This window comes from Podarcis erhardii (genome assembly GCF_964252035.2).
Source record: "Podarcis erhardii genome assembly, chromosome: 17".
Taxonomy (NCBI): domain Eukaryota; kingdom Metazoa; phylum Chordata; class Lepidosauria; order Squamata; family Lacertidae; genus Podarcis; species Podarcis erhardii.
The window spans coordinates 24,024,239-24,050,456 of NC_138515.1; the positions used below are offsets into that span (position 1 = coordinate 24,024,239).

Below are 26,218 nucleotides of genomic sequence, written 5' to 3' on the forward strand. Positions count from 1 at the left end.
ACCCCTGACTTTGTGACTCCTTGCTTCTTAATCCTCGGACCCTTGGTTTTGTGACTCCTTGCTTCTTGATCCTCAGACCCCTGACTTCGTGCCTCCTTGCCTCTTGATCCTCAGACCCCTGACTTCATGACTCCTTGCTTCTTGATCCTCGGACCCTTGGCTTCGTGACTTCTGGCTCTCTGACCCTCGGACTCTTGGCGTCCTGACTCCTGGCTTCTGGAATACCGTTCCTGCTCTCATCCCACCATCTTGTCCCCAGCCGGGACTTCGACCACACATGAACCAGTCCGTGGCACTCATTTCAGGAGAGAGTGGTGGGCAAAGAACATCTCAGGGCTTCTTCTACCACCAACTGACTGGTCAGAGGATTACAGGAGGGTGATGAAGACCTCAGAGCTATCTCCCTCCTGCACTTCTTCAGGGCCTTCTGTCATCTACACTGTGGAAAGAATTCTGCTATTTTTTCATATGCAGTGGCGTAGCGTGGGTTGTCAGCACCCGGGGCAAGGCAAGTAATTTGCACCCCCTAACCCGTGGATTTGCGCCCCCTAACCCGTGGATTTGCGCCCCCTAACCCTAACCCCCAGATGTTGCGCCCGGTGCGGCCGGCCCCCCCTGCACCCCCCACGCTACGCCACTGTTCATATGTGTACCCTGAGAGGCGGATATAAAGCAACACATCACATTAATGCAATTGCCAACCCCTATACTTTTGTTTTGTTTTGTTTTCTACTTCTAAGTTGGCAACTGAAGGCTCAGCTCATTCAGTCATCTCTGGCAACAAATGAGGATACCAGCAGTCCCATGACCTGAACTCCGTCTGAGTTGCTATATAGTCTGCACAATTGCTCAAAAGTGGCTTGAAAAAGCGCCACCATTGGCCAAACAATGGTGGCAATGGTTCCTGCAAATGGTGCATCTGTGGAACTCTGCACTGGTGAAAAATGTGTTCATGGCCCAATGGGTGACTCTATTCATACACTCAGCTTTCAGGGTGCGGATCCTAAAACGAAGCCGAAGGAAGGAAGCTACCAGAAAACCAAGCAAATTTGCAAGGAAGCTGCACCAGAGATAATTCTTACTCTTATTCTTTAAATTTGCATACCTCCCTATGCCCATAGGTCTCAGGGCAGTTCAACAACACAAAGTTGTGACACAAAATACATAATACAGTGGTACCTCTGGTTATGTACTTAATTCGTTCTGGAGGTCTGTTCTTAACCTGAAACTGTTCTTAACCTGAAGCACTACTTTAGCTAATGGGGCCTCCTGCTGCTGCCCCGCGATTTCTGTTCTCATCCTGAAGCAAAGTTCTTAACCCGAGGTACTATTTCTGGGTTAGCGAAGTCCATAACCTGAAGCGTATGTAACCCGTGGTACCACTGTAAAAATAATTTTTAAAATTAACTATTTATGTATGCATACTAACAAATACACTCCCCAACAAAATCCCCCAGCCCACAAATTCAAAAACCCAAATTAACATATAACATTTAAAAAACTATTTGAAACAACCCCCCAAAAATAAAATAGCACCCACCCAAGTTAAAACCCCATCCCCCATTAAAACAATAATTTTAGCACCAAGGGGCTGCCCCATGCGTTCATCCCCATCATGCTCGTCCATTGGTCTGCGTGAGCAAAGGGTTCAGCTGTTGCCTTCCTAATGATACATTGCCCCCCCCCCAACTCTGCCTACCTTGCTCCCCAGCCTCCAAAGCAAGAGGTGGGTTTGGCCTTTACAAAACGGGAACGCTACAAAACTGGAATGTCAATAGACTTTGAAAAGATGTCTAAGCATTAAAAAGGCAGCATGAAAAGAGGATGGATCAGTCAACAGCAGGCATAAAGAGGCTGAAGCTATAAAGGAATCACGATAACACAGGCAAGAGAAGAGGGAAGCAGCCCGTGAGAGATCAAGAGGCCTCTGGGGAACAGGAGAAAGTGAGAAGAAAGATCAGAAGATTACAGGAAAAACAGTAAGTGCAGACCTGTTGGCTCTAGCTCATGATTGTTTATTTTTCTGATAAACACACTAACTCAAGGAAGCCTGGGGTTCACCAAAGACGACTGGAAATAATTAACCAGAAACGCTATATGAAAGACTCCTCCAGCTCCTTTATAAAGCACAGAAGCACACACAGGCGTACAAGCACATAATGGATGGGCAGTCGATAGCTTCTTGGTTTTCTCATTCCGTTTACACACTGTCTATCGGACAACTTTCCATCTGGCAAATCCTGCGGCCGTATCAGTACTTCAAGGAGCGGAGGCAAAAGGGGGGAAGAAAGGAGGAAACACCCCCTGTCTCCCCCCTCCACTTCCAGTAGCAGTGTAAGCTTAAACTGATCTGAGCACTTTCACTGCAAACCGCGATAATGGCCCAAGGTCTGTAATCATGTCGAAATATCATCAGTCACATATGGGGGCAATGACTTAGCAGGCCACACAGCTATCTGACTCTGCTACCATTAAACCAACTTTAAATCATGGTGAAGCTCTGAAGAAATCCAGCCAGAGGCAAGAAATTAAACATTTAAAGATGGTGGCTGAACTAGATCCTCAGCTGGCATCAATGTGAATGGCCTCTGCTAATTTGAATACGGTGGTGCAATTTTTTTTAATACTAATCTCACCTTTTAGTGCGCTCTCTCTCTCTTCAGAAAATCTACCTTGACTTGAGTAAAAAAGAAGACTAATAAATCCTTTATTCTTCTGAGGTTGGCATGACTCCTCATTCTTGTCTCTTCATTTTATATTACATTTCAGTGTTACTGTTTGTGATGCAAGGGCATTTAAAGCAATGCGTTTCCTTTTTTCATAAATGGTTTAATGTCTGGATTAGACATCAGAAGTTGGATTCTATGGAAAATTAATGGTCATCATATTAACAGAGTTGTTTAATATTTCTTAAAACTCTGCTTTTTCATACCACAAATAATTTTCTGCCTATAATTAGACTTTGGGAGATGTATTAGTCAGAAACTGGTTGCTGACCACTTTACGGCAAGCCCTCTTAGATGTTCTACATGACCAGTGAATTTGCTGATTTGGAATGCCTCAGAAATGGAAGTTCCAGGGTATCCTTGTGCTAATTCCTTTATGAACACTGATCGGGCACAGATTAGCTGGTGTCAAAAATATATTAAAGCAGGCACCATGCATGCCTCTCTGTGGAGCGATCCCACAATCAAGAGAGCACTGCTGAAAAGCTCCTTTCTTTTGTAGGCACCTACCATACCTCATTTAATCATGGCACACAGAAAATGACATTTGCTGATATGGGAAAAGGGAATCCTTCAGATACCCAAACCATAGGTCCCAAACCATGAAGAAAGTTGCTGTCTTTTAAAGCAAGCACTTTGAATTGGGTCCAGAAATAGACCAGGAACCAGTGAAGATGGCAAAGCAGACTAATACCTTCAGGACTTCAAGTCCTAGCTAGAAGCCTCAGAGCCATATTCTGCTCCAACTCAATTTTCCAGGCTGTGTGGAAAGCAAATCCATTGACAACACATTTCAGTAATCCAAACAGGTGATTAGCAGGACATGGATGACTGAAGTAGCCAGGATCTTTCTAAACAGTGCTAGTGAAGACACCTAAGCTGGGGAAAAGGCTCTCCAAGCCACAGAGCCATTGAACAACCCCAAACTATGAATCTTTTGGGAGAGTACAGTCCCTCCAGAACAGGTTGAGCTCCACTCTTCTTAGTAGATGAACCACTTATCATGTGTTATTGGAACCATGGATAGGCAAAGATGGCTGCACCCAATTCAGACAGTCTCTACAGAAGGATACCATAGTTGATGGTATTGAAAGGTCCAGGATAATCATCTGTCTCTGTCCTGGCAAAAGTCATCACACTGAGTTACTACAGCACTTTCAGTGCCTAAACCCACCCTAAACCCCAATTAAAATGGATCAATGAGTGACTATTCTAATAGGTCCCCTACCCTTACAGAGGGAAACAGTCACCGCAAGTCTAAATCTCAGCAGGAAGCGATCCAACCATGTCAAGTGAGAAGGTACAAAATCCCCTACTTTTTGATCACCATCATTCTGTCAGGAGTGCAGGAGCCAGGCCCTGTGACCAGTAGGGCTTCACAGGACTGGGGCCTTCCTAAGTTTGTTCTGGAGAGGCAAGGCGTGGCCACACAGGTGAGGCCGCTTGGTAACTCACCTCACCTAGTGGCAAGAGCCGGGAAGGGATATAAGGTCAGCATTTCCCTTCGTCTCTTTGCCACAGCAGCTCGTTTCCTGCCTTGCTGTGTTTGGCTTCTTGCTTCCTGATCCTCAGACCTCAACTTCTTGACTCCTTGCTTCTTGACCCTCGGACCCTTGACTTCGTGACTCCTTGCTTCTCGATCCTCAGACCCTTGACTTCATGACTCCCTGCTTCCTGGCCCTCGGACCCCTGGCTTCTGGACTCTCGTTCTTGCTCCCACCCCGCCATCTTGCCCCCGGTCCTGACGTCCTCAGCCGGGACGTCAATTGTCCATAGACTGGACCATGACACATTCTGCCTATTATCATCACAGTAGGCACGAAGTCCTGAGTTGCCCTGAATATAGCAGCATGGCAGGAATGCTGCTGGTTCCTAAATCAATCACCCTGAGAACCCTGAACCCCAAATCCAATGCTACGTCCATCAGCTCAGGCAGAAAGATTCGTGTGCAGTGTGGTGGGTGGTAGGCCAGAAGAAACCTTAATCTGCTCCAGGAATGTAGTGCAAGATCCAAACACTCCAAGCTGGTCTTTCAACCGACATCTACTTCCCATCTGTTTGTGGATTTTGTTAATAGTGGCGCCTCGGCATTCTAGCTGCTTTTCTACAAAATGAGTTTCTCACCAGAATGGGCAATGGAATGTGGATTCTTTGGAGTTTTTGTGGCTTACTGTCTTGTGAACATCTCATCCTATATGGCATGTGAATTTTGTTGATTGGATTGCATCCTATATACAGCATGTGAATCTGTGAATTCTGTTGATCGGACTGCTTCAAAACTGGATATTCCTAGTTGCTGTTGTTGTGGCTTGTTTGCATTTTGCTGAACGGCTCATTCTCTAACGCAGACACTGGAACATGGATTTGGTGTTTTTTTTTTAAGGTTTATTAGCTCACTCTATCATTCCCAATTAGTCCTATGTGTGATGTGAATTTGGTCGATTGGATTGCCTCATAATCAGATATTCCAGCCTGTTTTTCTATTAAAAAATCAAGGACAGGCAATAGAACACTGACGGTTTCAAAGTGTTGCTTCCTGTTGCATCATCCTCATCTGTACAACTTGCAAATATCGTTGACTGCACTGCCTTGGAATCAGTTGTTGTGGGCTGTTTCACCACAAAGCCACTTATTCTTTGGAATAGGTACCAGAATGTAAGTTGCAGCTGGGAAGTTTTGTTTTGCTGCATCATTCCCATCTAGCCCTGTGGGGCACATGCACTGGGTTGATTTGGTTCTCTTGAACTGTAAGCTCCCTGGGAGCAGAGAGCTGTTTCTTTGGGTAGCAAATAAATATATGAATGAATGTGCCTAGGAAGTGGGTGATCTGAGCAGTTTTTTCCACAAGACCACTTACACCCTTGTGCAAATTAATTGAAACAATGTACAAAACTCACATATACGTACATTAGTAATGGATATGACCTCCGCTATTTTTAAGCAGCATTTGAACATGGTTTGGCATGGAGTCTACTAGTTTCAAATAATAAAATTACTAGTCACTGTTGATTTTCAGATCCCTGGACCACACTTGAATCAGCGCCTGAATGAGCTTCTCCATAGTCGTACAGTCTACAGCACGGAGGCGACTTTTGCATATCGCCCACAAATTGTCAATGGGATTTATGTCCAGGAAATTCCCTGGCCAATCAAGTACCTGTATTTGCTGCTGTCATGAATTTCTTCACCACTTTTGATGTGTGACAGGGGGCTAGGTCCTTCTGCAATATCTCAGTACCATCAGGATACCTCTTTTCCAGCTCTGGAATAACTCTTACTTAGAACCTCAATATATTGTGGCGAGCGCATCATTCCTTCTATTGGCTGCAGGCTTCCGAGACCACAATGATCAACTGACTTTTTGTGTTTGTTTTGGGTACAGGATTACAAGTAAGATAGAAAACATGCTTTGTTTCAATTAATTTGCCCAAGGGTGTATTACCCACAGTAGGCTGGCACTAGGACCATGTGTACATTAAATGCAACGGCTCCCATTCACATACTGTATATCTCAGGACAGCACCCTCCAGATCCCATCAAGTTCCCCTTTAGTCATTTCAGCGTGGATAAATAACTGCAGCCAAAGATGCCATGTACGTGATTGGTCATTGGCTAAATGATGCATTCAGCCTCAAATGCTTAACGCAAGTTGGCAAGCTCTGCCTCACCATTCACAGCAAAATTCCTTCCTGCCCTCCACAAGCAACCCATTTATCCCCTATAATTTCAGCCTTGAAAGGAAGACTGCCATGTACTGTAAAAATAGCCTAACCACTCTAATTATGGAGAGGGTTAAAACAAACAGCAAGCACACGGCATGCCACCATCTTCACAGGGCTCCAGCGACTGCTGTAATCTGAGACCACTTGAACCAAGTACGGGGCTTTTGAAATGCTTTTGCATCCTGGTGGCCAAAGAATCTTCAGTGGCAGCAGGCAGTTTGGCTAGTGGACTGGAGTTTAGCACAGTAATATCTTCAGGCACCGGTTGGGGTGTCTCTCTTGCATTCATGTGGATGCATTCAAATGTTATTCCATGCACAAAAGCTGTGACGATAATCTGCTACTAATTCTGAAAAGCTGTGCATTTGTTCACTGTGCATTTGGAAACCCTTTAAGATATCATAACCAAATTGTACATGGTAGTTCCTGAGATTAAGGCAAGGGCAGAGGAAGGTGGGGGGCAGTCTGCCCTGGCTGTCATCACTGAGGGGGGTGGCATTCGGCATGCCACCCACCTGTGACTCCCAAGCCTACCCCGAGCTGTCGGGAGAAGGAACAGAGCTGTGCTGCCTTGCCAGCGGCCTACCCTCCCTTCTCCCTTCGTTTTGACAGCTCGGGGGAGGCTTGGGAGTCATGGGCAGGTGGTGCGCCATTGCCCCCCGCTCCTGGCTGCTTCCTGGGGGGGGAGCCTCTCGCGAGCTGTCAAAAGGAAGAGGGAAGGGAGGAAGGCTGCTGGCAAAGTGGCATGGCTCCCCACCCCTGCCTAGGAAGCAGCCCCCTGGGATGCTCGCTCTACCCCCCCTGGGATGCTCATCCCAGGCCATGGCCCAACCCCTGTGCACCCCTGGGTACACAACATGTGTGCCAGAGTAACTAGCTCCACCTCTGGATTAAGGTGCAGCTTTTCATGATGTTTGGATAGAGCTTGATGCCATTTTGAATCAAGATTTTAGCAGACCGAACCTTTCAACTGCACTGATTTTAGCCACCAATTTCAAAGCTGCACTGAGTTTTTGTTTCTTAGAATTCCTGAGCAACGCAGCGTACAAGGCTGCTGGTAGTAACATCATGCACAGCTCTGCTAACTAAAACTGATGGTCCCAAGTGTAGCTGATTAATCCATTGGCTAAGCTGATTAAAGAAAACCATTCTGGGTGTAAGAGCTGCACATACCTTCGATTTTAACTCAAGTATGCCTCACCTATTAGAAGTCTAGGAATCACCAGCCTAGATTCTGGTGCACTGGAGCTGAAGCAATGATGCCAAGAGCTGTCCCTTTGAAAGCACAAGCAAGGTCCTCTCAACAGTGTTACATTCAGAGTGGCCTTGCCTTCCTAGGGACAGCTTGATCAACATATCATCAAGATCAAGGACCCATCTAGTTGATCATTCTGTTTCCACACCTATGGAAAGCCAAAAAGCAGGCTATCTGTGTGATAGCACTTTCCCACTCACGTTCCCAAGGACAGGAATAGTCTTATCTCCCCTTAAATTCGTCTAATCACCAGGGGGCAGACCCAAGCACGTCCCATTGGCTTGTTGGGCCCACCCCCTGGGGAATCCCTGGACCCAGGCTTGCCTGACAAAGGCAGGTCTGCAGTCCTCCCCAGCCGACTGCCGGATTGCTGGCCAGGCCCATGGCCAGACCGCAACACCTCCTGAACATTTAAGGGAAGAGGACTTAAAGCCATCCAAATCAACAGCCACAAGCACATCATATGGTACAAATTCCATCTGTCCTGCTCTCCTATCATAGGGAGAGAACATTAGGGAATATTAAGCAAACCTTTCCACCAGGAACATATATTACCATATAGCAGGGGTTGCCAACTCCCAAGATACTGCGATCTACTTTCAGAATTGAAATCTGGCAGAGATCTACTTTTTGGGGGAGGAGGAAAGACCTGTTTTTGCGGGGTTAAGGTAAGGGCTTCTTGGTGGAGGGGAGTTCCGCTTTGGGGGTGGGGAGCAAGGAAGGGGAAGTTAGAGTTAAGTCACTCACAAAAACATTGCTATGGATGAAAACAGCCACACAGAGGGAGCTCCATCTTCCCTTCCTGAGTTCAAACAACAATGGAGGGTGGGGCAAGGGGCAGGGCAGGAGTCAGATTTACCAACACAGACAAAAGGGAGCCAGAGATCAACCGCAATCTACCAAAATGTCGTGGAGATCTAACAGTAGATCGCGATTGACTTGTTGGACATCCCTGCCGTATAGGGATGCAAAATGTGTGCTTGATAAAAAGGTCCTGCCAGGTGCAGCATGTGAGGTGGCGATGTGTGTGGCATCAGGAATGGTGGAGGAAGCACATGGCTGGCAGCAGGGGAAGACAGAGATTGTGCTCACTGTTGCCATGCCAGTGCTTCCCTGGAGAGCCAGTTTGGTGTAGTGGTTAAGAGCGGTAGACTCGTAATCTGGTGAACTGGGTTCGCTTCCCCGCTCCTCCACATGCAGCTGCTGGGTGACCTTGGGCCAGTCACACTTCTCTGAAGTCACTCAGCCCCATTCACCTCACAGAGTGTTTGTTGTGGGGGAGGAAGGGAAAGGAGAATGTTAGCCTCTTTGAGACTCCTTCGGGTAGTGATAAAGCGGGATATCAAATCCAAACTCCTCTTCTTCTTCCCCCACCCTTATAGCTGCCATGTCCAGCAACTGCCAGCGCTGTGGGATCCACGTACCTAGTGCAACAATAACACCACACCTAGCACACCCATGGCTGTATCCTGCGTTACCACAGGGGCTCAGGGTAAATGAAGACATGTCTTTGGTGCACCCATGGCATTTGCAGTAATGGATCTCCTCCTTTGCTTTCCTCATTTCTTAATAAAGGTAAAGGTACCCCTGCCCGTACGGGCCAGTCATGTCCGACTCTAGGGTTGCGTGCTCATCTCGCTCTAGAGGCCGTGAGCCGGCGCCGTCCGAAGACACTTCCGGGTCATGTGGCCAGTGTGACGAAGCTGCAGCTGGCGAGCCAGCACCAGCGAAACACACGGAAACGCCGTTTACCTTCCCGCTATAAAGCAGTCCCTATTTATCTACTTGCACTTAAGGGTGCTTTCGAACTGCTAGGTGGGCAGGAGCTGGGACCGAAAGACGGGAGCTCACCCTGCCGCGGGGATTCGAACCACCGACCATACGATCAGCAAGTCCTAGGCACTCAGGTTTTACCCACAGCGCCACCCGCGTCCCTTTTCATTTCTTAATAGGACTGCCTATAGTTGCACTTCAGATAACAACGCTTAATATCCAAAAGTTAAACAGAAAGTTGTGTTTCTCACCAGCAACTCTTTCCGAAAGCCTTTACATTTCTCGTTCCGAATGGTGGTTGCTCCTCCCTTCGCAGCCGGTGGGTTGAGCGTGCGGACGTGTTAGCTGTTGATGCAGAAGAAAATTGGCTAAATGGGGTTTGTAAAACAAAATACGTCACTCGAATGGAGCCCAACACCACAAACACGCACACTCTTAAATGCTGAGACAAAGACCTTGGCCCAAATCCACTTCTATTTTTCTTTGGGGGTGTTTTGTCATACCAAAGATAAAGCCCTTTCTATGTCTATTTTAGTGTTTGGAAAGCAGAGATGAATTCATAATTCCCTGGCAATTTCCTGAGGTACAGAAGTGCATAATTAAACCTAAGCACATTAGCCTCTAGCCTAACATACGATCCTTCTGGAAACTCCCTGTATCAGACACGAAACCCGTCCAACGCACATCACGCCAATCCTTTCTGAAGTGCCAAGTTGCTTTGGCTTCCTCCCTCGGTTTTTACCATTCACCACCAGCAGGTTTTCCCTAAACATTTCCTTGAGTGTAGTGTTGTGAGATCCAGCAGTTTTCTCCTTGGCTGGATTCCTGGGCTTTTTGGCATCTTTGGAAGGCAAGCCACAGAACCTGCCGAACTTTGCTGTGCACGGAAGAGAGAGGGCATTCCATGCAAACACGTGAAAAGATGGGGAGTGGAATCTATTGAGGGGGTTCCAGGCCTGTGGAAGATACCAAGTGTGTGAACAGTACCATTAAAGGCTCAGAAACGAGCATAAAAGCAAAAGACTCTTTTACGGGTCTGGAAACCAAGCCTTAAGAGCATGGGTAGGCAAATTAAGGCAAGGGGGCTGGATCCGGCCCAATCACCTTCTCAATCCGGCCTGTGGACGGTCCGGGAATCAGCATGTTTTTACATGAGTAGAAGGTGTCCTTTTATTTAAAATGCATCTCTGGGTTATTTGTGGGGCACAGGAATTCATTCATTTATTTCTTTTTTCAAAATATAGTCTGGCCCCCCACAAAGTCTGAGGGACGGTGGACCGGGCCACGGCTGAAAAAGTTTGCTGACCCCTGGTAAGAAGAACACTTGAAGGAGCTAGGTATGCATAGCCTGGAAAAGAGGAGACTGAGAGGAAATAGCATAGCCACCTTCAAATATCTCCAGGGTCGCCACACAGAAGATGGAACAAGCTTGTTTTCTCCTGCTCTGGAGGGCAGGACTTGAATCAATGGCTTCAAGTTAGAAGAAAGGAGATTCTGAGTAAACATCAGAAAGAACTTTCTGACTGTAAGACCCTTTCAACAGTGGAACGGTCTTCCTCAGAAGGTGGTGGACTCTCCTTCCTTGGAGGCTTTTAAGCAGAGGTTGGATGGCCATCTGTCATGTATGATTTAGTTGATATCCCTGCATTGCAGGGGGTTGGACTAGAACAGATGACCCTTTGGGTCCCTTCCACCTCTACAGGTCTATGATTCTACAATTCAGAGATTCTTGTTGAGCATAAGCTCTATACATGTGACCTTCTCAACTTGTCACAGGCATAGTTTCATCAGTTTATATAATGATATAACAATACTTGTGTGAAACAGCAAATATGCTCCTAACCTGCCAGGATTCTGCATGCAGTCCTGTTGACGGGATAAACTGACCCAGAGTTTTGGAGACTGGAATAAAGGTTCACAATATACATACAAGAGGTTTCTGAATACCATACAGCTTCTCCCAGTGCATACGAGATGCAGACGAGAGTACAGACAAATTCCAAAGGACTGAGAATGAATTCAGGGATTAAACTTGTAATATTCTGATTTATTTTACTTTTTTTAAGTTTAAATAACCAATCTAAACTGGTGGGGCAGATTTGAGAATATCTCCATTCAGCATAGAGATGTCAGTGCAGCCATTCCACTAAGCTATGCTACTAGAATGGGAGAGAGGAAATAGCCAGTGCAGTTCTGAAGCAGCACATCACTTTCAAGCGCTGAATCACTTTGAGTAAGGCTTACTCATTCCAAGATACTTTCCACATACACACACACACATGCATGCATCGTATTCTATTACTAAGTCAATGGCTCTGAGTTGTTCCGCTGTGCGTTAAAACAAAATATTGTTGTAACCTTTACTTGGGGTGGGGGCGGGGGTAGAAAAATAATCACTTTGTCTTTTATGGAGAGCACCATTTGGCAGAAGCAATTTGCGAAGTTGTTCTTGGTTATGCAAGAGCTCAGCTATGTGTGAAGAAAGTGAGATTCAAGGAACATGGCAAGCCTCCAGTGCAAAAGTGTTTTAGCATATCACGAAGCAGAAACGATACCATTGTCTGGATACAAATTGAAAAGATAAGAGTACCCGATTCGCCTTCCAATCACGCAGAACTTTGACACCAATAAGGCATCAATCTCATTGTCTTGATTCAACAGGTCTTTCCTAATGGCATTTCCACAACTGCCCCACCACCACCACAGCAGCTACACTGCCCATCCCAACCAAGAACTGGACCCCCTAGCCTATCGCAATGTCAATAAAAATAAATATATACATAATCAAAGGACCTGTCGACATGATGCTGACACAAACCCCTACATAAACAGTATGCAACAGAACGAAAGAACAACACCCCCATCTCTCTCCCTCCCCTCTCCCCTCCCCCAATCGCAATATGTCTATGACAAACATGTCTCTCACTACATGTAAACGAACTGTGAAAAAGACTCTATGAATTGAAAGTGGAGACAAATGGTGCACTTTTCCCCATTTGTTTGTTTTCTAGCACAAGAAAATCGTAAATAAAAACTATTTTTTAAAAAAGGGAAAGGGGCAAAAATAAAAATGGGAAGGGGCAGATTATGGCAGGCACCAGGGGGTGGGGGGTGGGGTTGAGGGCAGTGTGGTGCCCAGGGGTAACCACATTAGTGATCCCAGATATACAGTGGTACCTCGGGTTACATACGCTTCAGGTTAAAGACTCCGCTAACCCAGAAATAGTACCTCAGGTTAAGAACTTTGCTTCAGGATGAGAACAGAAATCATGCTCCGGTGGCACGGCAGCAGTAGGAGGCCCCATTAGCTAAAGTGTTGCTTCAGGTTAAGAACAGTTTCAGGTTAAGAACGGACCTCCAGAATGGATTAAGTACGTAACCAGAGGTACCACTGTAAGTCAATCCACATAGTGAGAATCATAGAATTGCAGAGTTGAGAAGGAGCCAAGGTTCATCTAGCCCAGGCTTCCTCAAACTCGGCACTTCCGATGTTTTTGGCCTACAACTCCCATGATCCCTAGCTAGCAGGACCAGTGGTCAGGGATGATGAGAATTGTAGTCTCAAAAACATCTGGAGGGCCGAGTTTGAGGAGGCCTGGGGTAGCCCAACCGTCTGCAAGGCAGGAATGTGTGTGTCCTGTCAGTTGGCTTACCGGTTGATGAAGACTGTGTGTAAGCAGCAACTACCAGTTATGAGGACAAGCATTAGGAATAGCACTAAGGGATGAGCTACATGTGACTCATCAACAAAGCCCAGACAGTTGCCTTTTGGAGGAAGAATTACAAGGAGGTGGGGGTGGCCTTGCAAATATGGAAGCCCTCCTCCTCCTCCTCCTCCTCCTCTCTGTCTGAACCTGTTCTGACCAATCTTCCCAAAACAGCATCAATCAGGAAATGGTGAGTTGCAGTTTGAACACATGCCAAGGAACTTACTTAAGAGACCATTCTTACACACAGAAATACAAACGAGCCAATTCAGGTCAACTGTGCCTTTTGCCACAGACAAAACGGTATAACTCTGGCATAACGGCTTGCAAGTCAAGGTGATCTCGACTCCTTCTCCTTCCTCCACTTTGACATTCATTGCTTGTAATCTCGTTTGTGCTGTCATACCTTGAAAATGCTTCCATAAAATGCATTTTCTCAGAACAAAATGGTCACATGACTCATGGTGAATGTCATTTCTGAGCCCTTCTCCCCATCCCTTCAGAAGAGTATGGAAGGTTTCTTTCATAAAACCCACCCTTTGGAAACTTGGGTGTTGCCAGGGAGCGGGGGAGGGGGGCAGTTGCCTTCCCTTAAATCAAGTAAATAAAAATTTTCAAGTAAATAAAAATAACTAAAAGTAGAAATTTTAGAAAGATTTTTCTGAGCACTTGGGGTCAAACGAAAGTAATTTAAAACAACTGTTGTGAAGACATTTCATTCCAAATTTATATATGGCTCTATATAACTCCCACTTCTGATTGTCTCACCTGGTACATGAGCTCCAGTTTGCCTTTCATTATCTTCCTGCTTTGGGCACTATATTCCTGCCTGTACCCTACCTGCTATCCAACACTGAACCCATATCTTAACTATAATATCAGCTCCAGGCCCTTTGGCCCCAATCTGCCTTTATAAGAATCAGACCCTATCTACAGCTTGCTACAAGATTTAGCCATAGGCCTAACACCTAATTTGGTACGTCCCATTCCATAATGATAATCTTATTGGGTTGCCCCAACACTCTGGACAGCTTCCACAATATATAAAAACGTAATAAAATAATAAACTTTTTAAAAAACAAAAAAAAACCCTTCCCTATACAGGATTGCCTTCAGATGGCTCAGGGGCTGGATAACTTCATACCCTCCAACATTTCTCCAATGAAAATAGGGACATCCTAAGGAAAATAGGGACATTCCGGGATCAAATCAGAAACTGGGACAGCTTCTCTAAATCAAGTTTCTCTAAATCATGTTCCTGGAAAATAGGGACACTTGGAGGGTCTGGTAGACCCAGAACGCTGGAGAAATGTTTATATCTGGATGATCCCAGTCAAGTTGAGGGTTCATACCAGGGACTTCTGGGATGTGTGAATTATGACCTTCCAGTAGATAAATTCTGTCTTATGACCTATGGGGCTTCGAAATGATACACACACAAACACACATACAAAATCACACATATGGAGCCGCTCTGAACAGAAATGTGTTTTAGGTGGCCTCGGAGATGTGATATTATTTGAACTGACCCTCAGAACCTATATGGGGTATGAGCCAAGTACAAAGACTTTAATCTAATTAAAAATAAGAATAATCTGCCTCTCTCAGGCAATGTTCCGACTGCTGGCCACTCTCTTCGGACTCCCCACACTGTTCTGGCTCATTTCTGATGTCACTGCAAGCGTCAACGCTTCTCAGCTTGGCAGAGGATGAAGCCAACGAAGTAAGCAAGAACTCATTTCAAACATGATCCTGTCCCTCTGTGACTGTAGTGTGAGGAAAACCGGGTGGCCAGCAGTTCTGTGCGTGGGGAAATGGGAAGGCAGTTAACATTTATGTTTAACTGGCACCTATAAGTTGGCTGCTCAGAGCATCCAGCTATTTGATTTGCTGTTTAATTTTTATATTAACAGAGAGGATTTAAGAGCGAATGCTTTAAGCTTTGTCTGTTTCTAGTCAATCACAATGCATTCCTTCTTCCTTGCAGCAGTAAATCTGGCACTGAGATCATTGTTATAAATTGGTTTCTTTACACCCATTTTGCAATGCTCTATTGGCCTATCCTCCTCCTCCTTGTTTGCGCCAATGGTTGCCCCTACCCAGCCTCAAAACAGGCCTCCATTTTGTGTCTTAAAAACATGAAGGACATCAATACCTTAAAATCATGGTCATGTGGTATCCTGGTGGGATCTTCTTGGCTATAACAGAAAACTGCTACATCTATTGCAGCTGAAGCATCAGAGGAAGCTGTAAAGAAAACTGATATATGTCTAATCAGTTTTCTCTGGAACTGCAGATTTTTCTGACAGAGGCGCAGTCAAAAATATGAGGCAAAACTTTCTTGAAAACAGTTACTCATGCTGTATTGCAGCCTCTCCCTACATTGGAAAGTTCATCGCTAATAAATCAAAATAGCTTTCAATTAGACTTTCATTCACGGTAGGGCAAGATGTTTTGGGTTTTTTGCCCTTCTCACAGTTTTATTCTCTCTTCTCTTAGTTTGTGAATGGGTGCAAGCCTCTCAAGGTCACTAAGAATGGATCATAAAGGTGACCTCTTAGCCTTTCTGATGACTCCTGCTCATATGGATATAGCCAAATGTTGGACTACCAGTGATGGACTGAACACTGGTTCTTGGTATATCAGAGTATGGTCAATAGCATTGGCTGAGAAACTGACATGCCAGGTGAGAGTGGCAAAAGGCAAACACAATCCAGATTCCTTTCATAGCATATGGCAAATGTTTATTGAATACATAAATTGTTCAGACCGTGGCAGGAATCCACCCAGCACTCATGGGAAAATGCGGCATGATCTCTTAGAGTAATCAAATGAAACTTCAACACATGGCATGATAAAAGTCTGTGATGTTATCAGGACAAGTTACTTGTCGAAACAATTGTTTTCTCAAAATTCATCTTCTAAAAAAAGAATGTAGACAAAGTAGCTTTTGCGAGAAATTTCACTTCCTAGGGCAAAACCATGGATGAATTTTCGTGAAAGATTTTACCAGCTGAAAAAAAAGCAGAAAGTCAAAGGCCCCTCCTTGGCAGTTTTTGGGGGGAGCTGTTAAGGCTGAATGAAATTCTGACTTTCCTCCCTATCCCCTTCCCCCCCCACACCAAAAAAAATCATTGACCCTTTTGAAGTAAGTGGATTTGGGAAAAGCAATTTTTCATGGGGAGGGGGCTTACCATTGATGGCGGGGCAGTGGTGTTCCACCACACTTTAGAACTTTTTTTAAAAAAAAAACAGGGCTCATCTTGACATCCAATTTCTGGTGGTTTTTATTCTCCTTACCACCACCAAAACAAGGAGTGCTCCAGACATGGCAATTCCAGGACCAAAATTCTAACAAATTTAATTAATAATAACAACAACACCAAGATTCTGTGCTTGTAGCAAATCACAGCTTACAAAGCAACCACTTCTGTAGCATTTGTATGTCCAGTGCAAAAGTATATTGTTCGACGCTGCTTCTCTTCTTATGGTTCAAAAAAAACCCCCATGTATTTCCGCAGCTCTTCGACAACATGTTTGTCCTTTTATTATGCCTCTTAAATGAAGGGCTTGCGCAGAGAGACAGTGCCTCTGCTCCTTGATTACCCTGCACTTTCCTAGCCTCCCCTGGAGTCACAGGCCCAGTAATAATTCATGTAAATGACAGGTTTGTCCCTTGTGGTTTTATGCATCTCTCTGCATTTGTCTGGTTAGCATACACAAACTCTGACATTTCATTAGCTTTGTGGTGTCTTCCCCCTCCCTCTCCTCCCCTCCCCTGCTTGTTGCCTTTTATTACACTGCTGCGTTGAGCTGAATAAATAGCAAGCAGACCTGGAAATTCCCATCCTGCCTTCATTTCAGAAGGCGTTCCACATCTCAGCTGCCGCAGCGTATCCTGGCTGAGTGCATTTCTGACAATACTCTGGGACTCACCAGCACTTAAGGAAAAGCACCTGCTAAGAGAAGTAGCCTTTGGGAGCTATGAGTTCATGCATGATCATGGGTCCTGCTAGTTCCCTGTGTGAGAGAGGGAAGGAGGCAGGCAAGCGAAGACACTATCACATGTCTGCTCTCTCAAATCACACTAGCACTGCCTGTTCCACTGGTGTCTTCACCCATGTTCAGGAACAGAATGTTCTTCACATGTGGAAGATAGGGTTCTTCCACACCTCCACTTGTCCCATGCCTACAAAGCAAGGGTGTGAGTGGTTTTCCACTTGACCTGCAGTGTGGTGTAGTAGTTAAGATCGGTAGACTCGTAATCTGGGGAACCGGGTTCACTTCCCCGCTCCTCCACATGCAGCTGCTGGGTGACCTTAGGCTAGTCACACTTAGAATCATAGAATCATAGAGTTGGAAGAGACCACAAGGGCCATCGAGTCCAACCCCCTGCCAAGCAGGAAACACCATCAGAGCACTCCTGACATATGGTTGTCAAGCCTCTGCTTAAAGACCTCCAAAGAAGGAGACTCCACCACACTCCTTGGCAGCAAATTCCACTGTCAAACAGCTCTTATTGTCAGGAAGTTCTTCCTAATGTTTAGGTGGAATCTTTTTTCTTGTAGTTTGGAACCATTGCTCCATGTCCGCTTCTCTGGAGCAGCAGAAAACAACCTTTCTCCCTCCTCTATGTGACATCATTTTATATATTTGAACATGGCTATCATATCACCCCTTAACCTCCTCTTCTCCAGGCTAAACATGCCCAGCTCCCTTAGCCGTTCTTCATAAGGCATCGTTTCCAGGCCTTTGACCATTTTGGTTGCCCTCCTCTGGACACGTTCCAGTTTGTCAGTGTCCTTCTTGAACTGTGGTGCCCAGAACTGGACACAGTACTCCAGGTGGGGTCTGACCAGAGCAGAATACAGCGGCACTATTACTTCCCTTGATCTAGATGCAATACTCCTATTGATGCATCCCAGAATTGCATTGGCTTTTTTAGCTGCCGCGTCACACTGTTGGCTCATGTCAAGTTTGTGGTCAACCAAGACTCCTAGATCCTTTTCACATGTACTGCTCTCAAGCCAGACTTATCTGAAGTCTCTCAGCCTCACTCACCTCACAGAGTGTTTGTTGTGGGGGAGGAAGGGAAAGGAGAATGTGAGCCGCTTTGAGACTCCTTCGGGTAGTGATAAAGCGGGATATCAAATCCAAACTCTTCTTCTTCTTCTTCTTCCTAGGCACAGGTTTGAGAAGTTCTCCCCTTGACTGAGGTCTTTTCCCCCCAGCTAGAACTCACCAGAACTCGGTTTCGGCACCTCTCAGATGGGCGCCATTGCCAGTCTAAGAGAACGAGGGAGGCGTTCATGGTGAGTTCCGGCACCTATTTTTCTAGAAAAATCGTACTGCCTTGACCCAGGGACGGAGGAAGGGGTGTGTGGGCCGCCCTGGGTGTCACCACTGAGGGGGGTGGCAAAATGCTGGGCGGAACTCACCGCGGGGCCTGCAGCGCACCCGAGCCACACGTCTCTCCTGGGAGTGACACGGTGGCTTGCGCGCCTGTGGGCTCTGCACTGCCCCAAATGGTCCACCCACCACCTCCCCCTCAATTGTAGGGTGGCAGAGTGGGAGGAGGCCCCACAGAGCGTCCTGCACCAGCTTGCTCCACCCCACAGGTGGCTGGCCCCACCCCTGGGTGCAGGGCACGCGTACTGCCCCAGGCGCCCAATCGGCTTGCTCCGCCACTGCCTTGACCCACCCCTTTTGCAGGGAAAACCCACTCTTTTGTGATAGAACAGAACAAATGTCAATCTAGAAAACCTCCGAATTGCTGTTTGCTCCGATTTAGCACTAAAGAGTGCTTTTCCCCAATGGGGACGAAAGGAAGTGTAGATAAGCCCTTAATGTTGTTGTTGTTTATTTTGGAGGGTTCTAATTTGTGTAAGTTGTTAATTCGGCGTTTTAAAATAACCCTGCTTCTTAACACATTCTCTCTTTCTGCCCCTCCCCTCAGTCACTCATCGGGGGTCATTTTAGCAGTTTAATTTTTACATTTTACAAGGTTTTTAACGGAGCAGTTGCATTTCACAAATATGGTGAGCTGCTCTGGAGACTCCAGTCAAAGAGCGATAAAGAAACTATGAAGTAAATAGATTCAGGAAGCACAGTTACAAAACAGCACTTACAATGGTGAATTTTATAATTGGGTGGGGGGAGAAGGGAAGAGAAAGGTTTCTTCAGTGTTTCCCTCCATAAGCCAGGCTGAAGTTTCCTTGTACCTACGGGACCTGGTATGTCGCACAGAGGAACTTACGGTCTTCAAATAAAAACATCCTGAAGGTCCCAGGCTGGCCTCAACCAGAGCCAGGGCTTTTTCGGCTGTGGCTCCAATCTGGTGGAACGCTCTGTCACAAGAGACTAGGGCCCTGCAGGACTTGACATCTTTCTGCAGGGCCAGCAAGACAGAGCTGTTCCACCAGGCCTTTGGCCAGGGCGCAGCCTGACTCCCTCCTTTGGCAATCTCCACAGAACTTTAGCTTAATGGTTGCCATCAATTTTATTTTAATTAATTTCTATAATGAAATATTTTTAGAATGTTGTACTATTTTATTGTTGTTAGCCGCCCTGAGCCCGGCTTCGACTGGGGAGGGCGGGATAAAAATAAAATTTATTATTATTATTTGGGAAGCAGATGCTAGGGGAACATTTAGGGGATTAGCCTAGTCCCTTAGTCTACTGACCACACACTGCTGTCTACAAGTACGGTAAATATGACATTCAGGCTGAGAAAGGTCTTGAAACGAGGAGAAGCATATTCAGATGGAATTGGCAAGTGTGCAGTTTTAGAATGTTCTAAAGTTAAATACACAAAGAAACTTTGAAAGATCAATTGCATTTAAAAATCAAGGATCCTGCCACATTTACATAATTTACAGCACAGTCCTATACATGTCTGCTCAGAAGTCCCTTTGAAGATAGTGAATTAATTGGAGCTTGCTTCTGAGTGGGCATGCATGTGGATTCCACCGCTAAAAATTGCATTAGTAATTATATTGTCGGGACAATCAAGGCTGTGCTAAAAATGTTTTTCATTGAAATCAATAGGATTTAAAAGTGGCTGGATTGTGTCCAATGGGAACAAATACTTGAGTAAGAAAACGGGACGTAAATGAGACAAAAAAAATGCTTTATTTTTCAGATCAAATGATCAGCTCTAACACAGTAAATTTGTCTGTTTCAAAGGCTGTTTCAAGTTTTAATTTCAACACTGCATTTAATTAGGTGGTGTTCTTTTCATAAACATTGCCACAGAATCTGAATGACTGAACAACAGGAATCAATTCTGCTTCCCAGACCATTGCAGACTGTGTGTGTGTGTGTGTGTGTGTGTGTGTGTGTGTGCGCGCGCGCGTTTTATCAGACAGCTGGGAAATACTTTAGGGAAACACTTGTTGGAGAACAAACAAAAACAAAGAAATAAAAGGGAGAGCTTCAACGGCGAAAACAAAAACTGATTATTAGCATAAAAAAAATTCCAGTGGATAAGGAAACCAGATGCAAAGGGAGACAAAGTCCTGTATTTTAAATACTTGTGTGGAAAAGGGAACTTGAGCATGCACAACTTTTCTCATGCTGACGTTACAAGCTGCACCTGCCATTCTTCACAATTGTCAAAAATACAGGAACCCTGCCCTAATGATGTTCATCTGGGGCATATCAAGACTGCAAGCTTACATTGGTTGTATGCCAGTCTAACTGGCTTTCCACAAAGAGATCCTGGGAAAACTGCAATTTTGGAAGTGTGTTGAAAGTTCTCTTCTTAAGAGATCAATGTATCACAGAACTCCTGTTGCTTGTGAAGAGAGGGAAAAAGTATTAACCCTATTTAAGTTTGTGGTTGCTCAGAAGTGCCCAGATAAGGCTCCCTACCGCAGTCCTAGCCATTCAGAAAGGAAAAGCGGCCTAATTATTTGTTCCCATGGAAATAACTGCCATACTATTAATACTGTCTTTTCAAATCAGAGAGTTTGGCCAGGTATTGCCTCAGGGCAGCCTACACTGATACTATCTCTGTTAGGAAACCCATAACAATACAGAATGTTAAACAGACAGCAAGCACTGTTACTGCAGGGAGTTGATTAATTCTCATCAGGGTTCTGTTCAATTCATTTCAGCGATGAAGATAAAAAATGGCCGAAGTCTCTTGGTGAAAGGAGTTTAACTTATGGGAGTTCTGTCAGAAAAGTATTTATCGTCTGTTTAGCATAGCCAAATGCTGGGATTATTATAGGAATTAATCAAGGGAAGAAGCATGTTATTAAGTCATAATGCAATCGTTAACCCTTAGGGTAGCAACATGATATGACTGGCAAAAGGAGGCAGATTCTGGCTCTGGTTAGTGCATTTAAAAAAAAAAAAACAAGACAAAAGGTAAATCACTTCATTCAAACATGCAGACAAAGATATAAAACATGGGCCTTCAAAGGAAGATTTATAAGAAATATCTCGGATATGGCAGAGAAAGAAGATAAAGTATACACATTCTGAGATACCACTGATGTTGTTCCTTAGATTTTGAGTCCAACCTCATAAGATCCAGTAACTCTTATCATTACCAGCAGTTTGATCTGGAAATAAAGATGACTCAGACTATTTTTTCACTGGTCCTGCTAGCAATTTGGTAAAGTTCATAGGGCCGGTTTTAGGTCTGTTGAGGCCCTAAGCTACTGAAGGTGATGGAAATATGTCCATCTGTCCTTTGCCAACAACAAACTTTTGCTGTTCTTTGTGTTGAATATATGCTATGTGGTAATTTATGGACCTAATAGGTATCTGAAGCCATTTGCACATGGTGCCATGTAACCAGTCCATGCAGAATGTCGGCACCTTATATATAGAAATGAGCAAACCAGTGGTATTTTAGGGAGCAAGCTAGCAGACAGGGCCCCTTACTTACATCATAGGAGCCTACACAGCACAAAACACTGTTGCTGTATGTAGGTTTTATTTTATTTGTTTTTTATCTTATATTTTGGAAATGTACATCCAGGTTTTTTCCCTTTAAATTTTTTGGGGGGCCCCAAGAGAATGGGGCCCTAAGCTATAGCTTGTTTAGCTTATACGTAAATCCAGCACTGAGACGCAGGTGGCGCTGTGGGTTAAACCACAGAGCCTAGGACTTGCCGATCAGAAGGTTGGCGGTTCGAATCCCCGCAACAGGGTGAGCTCCCATTGCTCGGTCCCAGCTCCTGCCAACCTAGCAGTTTGAAAGCACGTCAAAGTGCAAGTAGATCAATAGGTACTGCTCCGGCGGGAAGGTAAATGGCGTTTCCATGCACTGCTCTGGTTCGCCAGAAGCAGCTTAGCCATGCTGGCCACATGACCCGGAAGCTGTATGCCGGCTCCCTCGGCCAATAAAGCGAGATGAGCGCTGCAACCCCAGAGTCAGTCACGACTGGACCTAATGGTCAGGAGTCCCTTTACCTTTACCTTAAATCCAGCACTGCTTCTCTCCATGCTTTGCAAAGCATTACCGGCTGACTGAATACATATCAAGTTGCTGTTTGTGGCACAGGAGCAGGTCCAACTGCCAAGGTAGCAGCTTGCAGTGACTATGCACTACAGAAGAAAAGGTACTCCACACCTGCTCATGAGTATGCTTGTCAGTGCTTCACATGCTCACAAAACAAAGCATTCAAAAGAGGTTCTGAGGTTTTGCTCTATCTCAGAGCAACTTGCCGCCCTTCCTTACCCGCTGAGCAGGTGAAACTCTTACTCCCTTCACAAAGGAATTTTTTCTTGGCAGATCGCGACAACAAAAATCTCTGCCAAAGCCTCCACTATAAAATGAAGCTGACATGTTTTGGCTGTCAACCCAATGGGATAGCCAATGGGGTGTCAGCGATGCTCTCTCACTACACTGAGCACTTGAGCCCCATTGTCATCAGGGCATTAGTGCTTTTTGAATATGGTTCTATTCTTACAAGAGTGTTGAGCTATCAGGCTGATCTGATTAAGTCCCATTCACTTAGATTTAGGGATTCTGGATCACTCCCTCATTTAAAAATATTTCTTAGAAATCCAGATCAGTGTTCAAAATCTACCCAGGCAGGACCCCATGACTGACTGATAATGAATTGTAAACTCTAAGGTAGATGCGTACAAAGCTCATTTTTCTTCTTGACTTTTCGAACCTTGTTGGAAAGATGAAAGGTTTAATTTAGGCTACGCTGCAAGTTTCCATAGCTTCATACAACTGTGTCTTCCATTGTATTATATGGGGGGGGGGGTTAATTGATGTGAATTGCTTTGATACAGTTGTCTGAAAAGGAGGGTGAAATATAATGAATGGATAAATAGTGAATAATGTGATCAATGGATTCTCATGCAGAAGTCACGGCCACTGTATTAACTAACATTTTCAGCAAGTGAAACCTTTATAATGGCTTAATGCAATTTTTGAAACAGCCTCTAATTTCAAGAAATTTCGGTGCTGAAGCTTAACTTTAAGGGGTTCTGAGATGTGAAGCTGGATCCTAATAATGTCGAGTAAGAAACTAACACCATTGATTTCAATAGGATTTACTCACAGCAAAGTATATTTTGGACTGCATCCTTATATCTCAGCTTTCAAAAACCACCACAATGGAACTGAATAGCTGATAAAACATTATTTCAAAATAGACTTAAAAGCGCCAATGTTTCTCACTTGCTTTCCAGACTGTATCCACTACGCAAGAGACATGGTGAATGTCATAGTGTAGCTGTGTTTTAAAATCTATTCAAGATGAATCAATGGCTCATCAAAGTGCACATTCTTGAGATCTACTCATCTCTCTCTCTACCTTAGGCCATTTCCACATGCTATGCTGATTGATCTGAATTTCCCAATCTGTTCAATGAGAATGGCTACTTTGCAAAACTTGCTGCAGCATGGAAACTGCTTCCCCATGCACAAGGTCAAATAGGATTTTACCAACTGGTTGTGCATTTTCCCTCTACCCCAATTGATCAAGGGTACACCTTATTTTCTAATCAGTGTTCCTGGCAAATCATTGTCACCTTCTGCCTGTTTTGCCTTTTGAGTAGATTACATTAATTTACGTTGAATTACATTTCTCTGCACTTTTTCAGATTTCAGCCTCTTCCTCCCGAGCCTCTACACTTTAAATCTCACGAGTGAAGGGTGGCTACATCTTGACTCTAGTGCACATTAAGGGAAATGACTCCACAAGGATATAAAACACCAGACCACTGTTTTCCTCTTTTATCTCCTTCATAACCATCGGATAGTAAACATTTCGGAATGTGACTGTGTTGCAATTCTTCTATAATACATGCAACCAGATGTATCCACTCTGAGTTGAAGCATTGTAGTGGACAGTTTTTATTAAAACAAAACAAAAAAGCAAAAACACTTGTGATTGGCTTACTTGCAGACCCTGATATAAAAAATAAAACATAAACCCAGGCTAGGCCTGGTAAATGAATGCAGAGTAACACGCAAGGAGGCAGAGAGAGAAAAGCTTTCAGCAACATATAATGCTCAAAAGAAGTGGGAAGAGGCAAAGAAAGTGTTAAATAGGCAGAAATGTTCTCTCTTTTTTAAACTGTGAAATACTGGTACTTAAGTGGTCATCATTTAGCTGGTAGGGAAGAAGGTGTTTGGGTGATAAGGTACCACATTATTTCCCTGGATCCTGGATGTGAATGTCATTGGGCAGAAGGAATATATCTTCAGTGCTGTGCTCAGTAACATATGACCAGCTTTAAAAGATGCTCATTTATGAAAAATATTATTTGATGTACTGCTTCTAGATGAGGAAGTTGGGAAAGGGCAGACTTTTAGCAGGACACAATACCTTTTGGTCAGGCTGGCTAGGTTGCCTGCAAGCTCTCATCTCATTCACCTACCCTAGAAGTCTTTCTTAAGTCTTTATCTTGTGTTTGAATGTCACCAACTGCAATCGTTTTCCCAGCTGTATGTCGCTGGTGAGCTAAGGCCTCAGGTTTCCCATCTTTGTTTGATGCACCTGAGCAAATCCTTTAGAACAGCTTGATACACGTTAGATGGTCCGCCAGTTGTTTGTGTTTTGCCTGCTTGCCTCCTTTCTAACCGGTTCTCATTAGGGGGGAGCTCCACATTTATTTCATAATGTTCTTCTGTTCTATTCTTCTCTGCTCTTTGAAGTGCTCTTGTGTTAGTGGGGGTGGGGAATCCACAATATAAATAAAATGATGACACTCGTTATTAGCATGACAAAAGACATTTTGTTCCAATTATGTTTGCCTTCTCTCTCTCTGTCACCCTGCCTCAGCTCCTCTACTTGGAACAATAAGAATCGCGGGTAAACAAACAAAGGGACCATTTCGAAAACTTGAGAACATTACCGTGAAAAGTGGGGAGCTACATAGAAGTCATCTTCTGTCTGATATTAGTATGCAGGGTTGTTCTTGCCAACACCAAAAAGCAATTCTACTGAAGTTAACAGTCCACTCCAGTGTTAACTTTACACGAGCAGGTTGCCCAAAATACTCTGTACTGCAGTGCTCCTTACAGGGCCCATAACGTTTGAAGTCTGCTCAGAGCAGCAGTTAAATCAATAGAAGCAAACCAAATGTAGAAAATAAACACAAGTGGAATCAGTTAACTGAACAGCAGACATTGCTTTATGGTAGCAAATTCTCATAGCAGGGGAGGCGAACCTGTGGACCTCTGGACGTTGCCGAACTACAACCCTCACCTCTTAGGACGTGGGTGACGCTGTGTTCTGAACCACTGAGCCACTTGGGCTTGCCGATCAGAAGGTCGGCAGTTCGAATCCCCATGATGGAGTGAGCTCCCGTTTCTCTGTCCCAGCTCCTGCCAACCTAGCAGTTCGAAAGCACACCAGTGCAAGTAGATAAATAGGTATTGCTGTGGCAGGAAGGTTAAACAGCATTTCCATGCACTCTGGTTTCCGTCATGGTGTTTTGTTGCACCAGAAGCGGTTTAGTCATGCTGGCCACATGACCTGGAATTCTGTCTGTGGACAAATGCCGGCTCCCTCAGCCCGAAAGTGGAGATGAGTGCCACACCCCATAGTTGCCTGT

The 26,218-nt window shown here is 44.9% G+C and overlaps 1 long non-coding RNA gene across 1 annotated transcript in view; it reads left to right on the top strand.

Moving 5' to 3' along the window:
- The first annotated feature begins 1,163 nt into the window (after positions 1 to 1,163).
- Positions 1,164 to 26,218, top strand: part of LOC309332623 — a 194,495-nt gene continuing 169,440 nt past the window's right edge. The window contains exon 1 of the long non-coding RNA XR_014152255.1: positions 1,164 to 1,337. This is a non-coding gene — a long non-coding RNA (uncharacterized lncRNA). The remainder of the gene's footprint in view (positions 1,338 to 26,218) is intronic.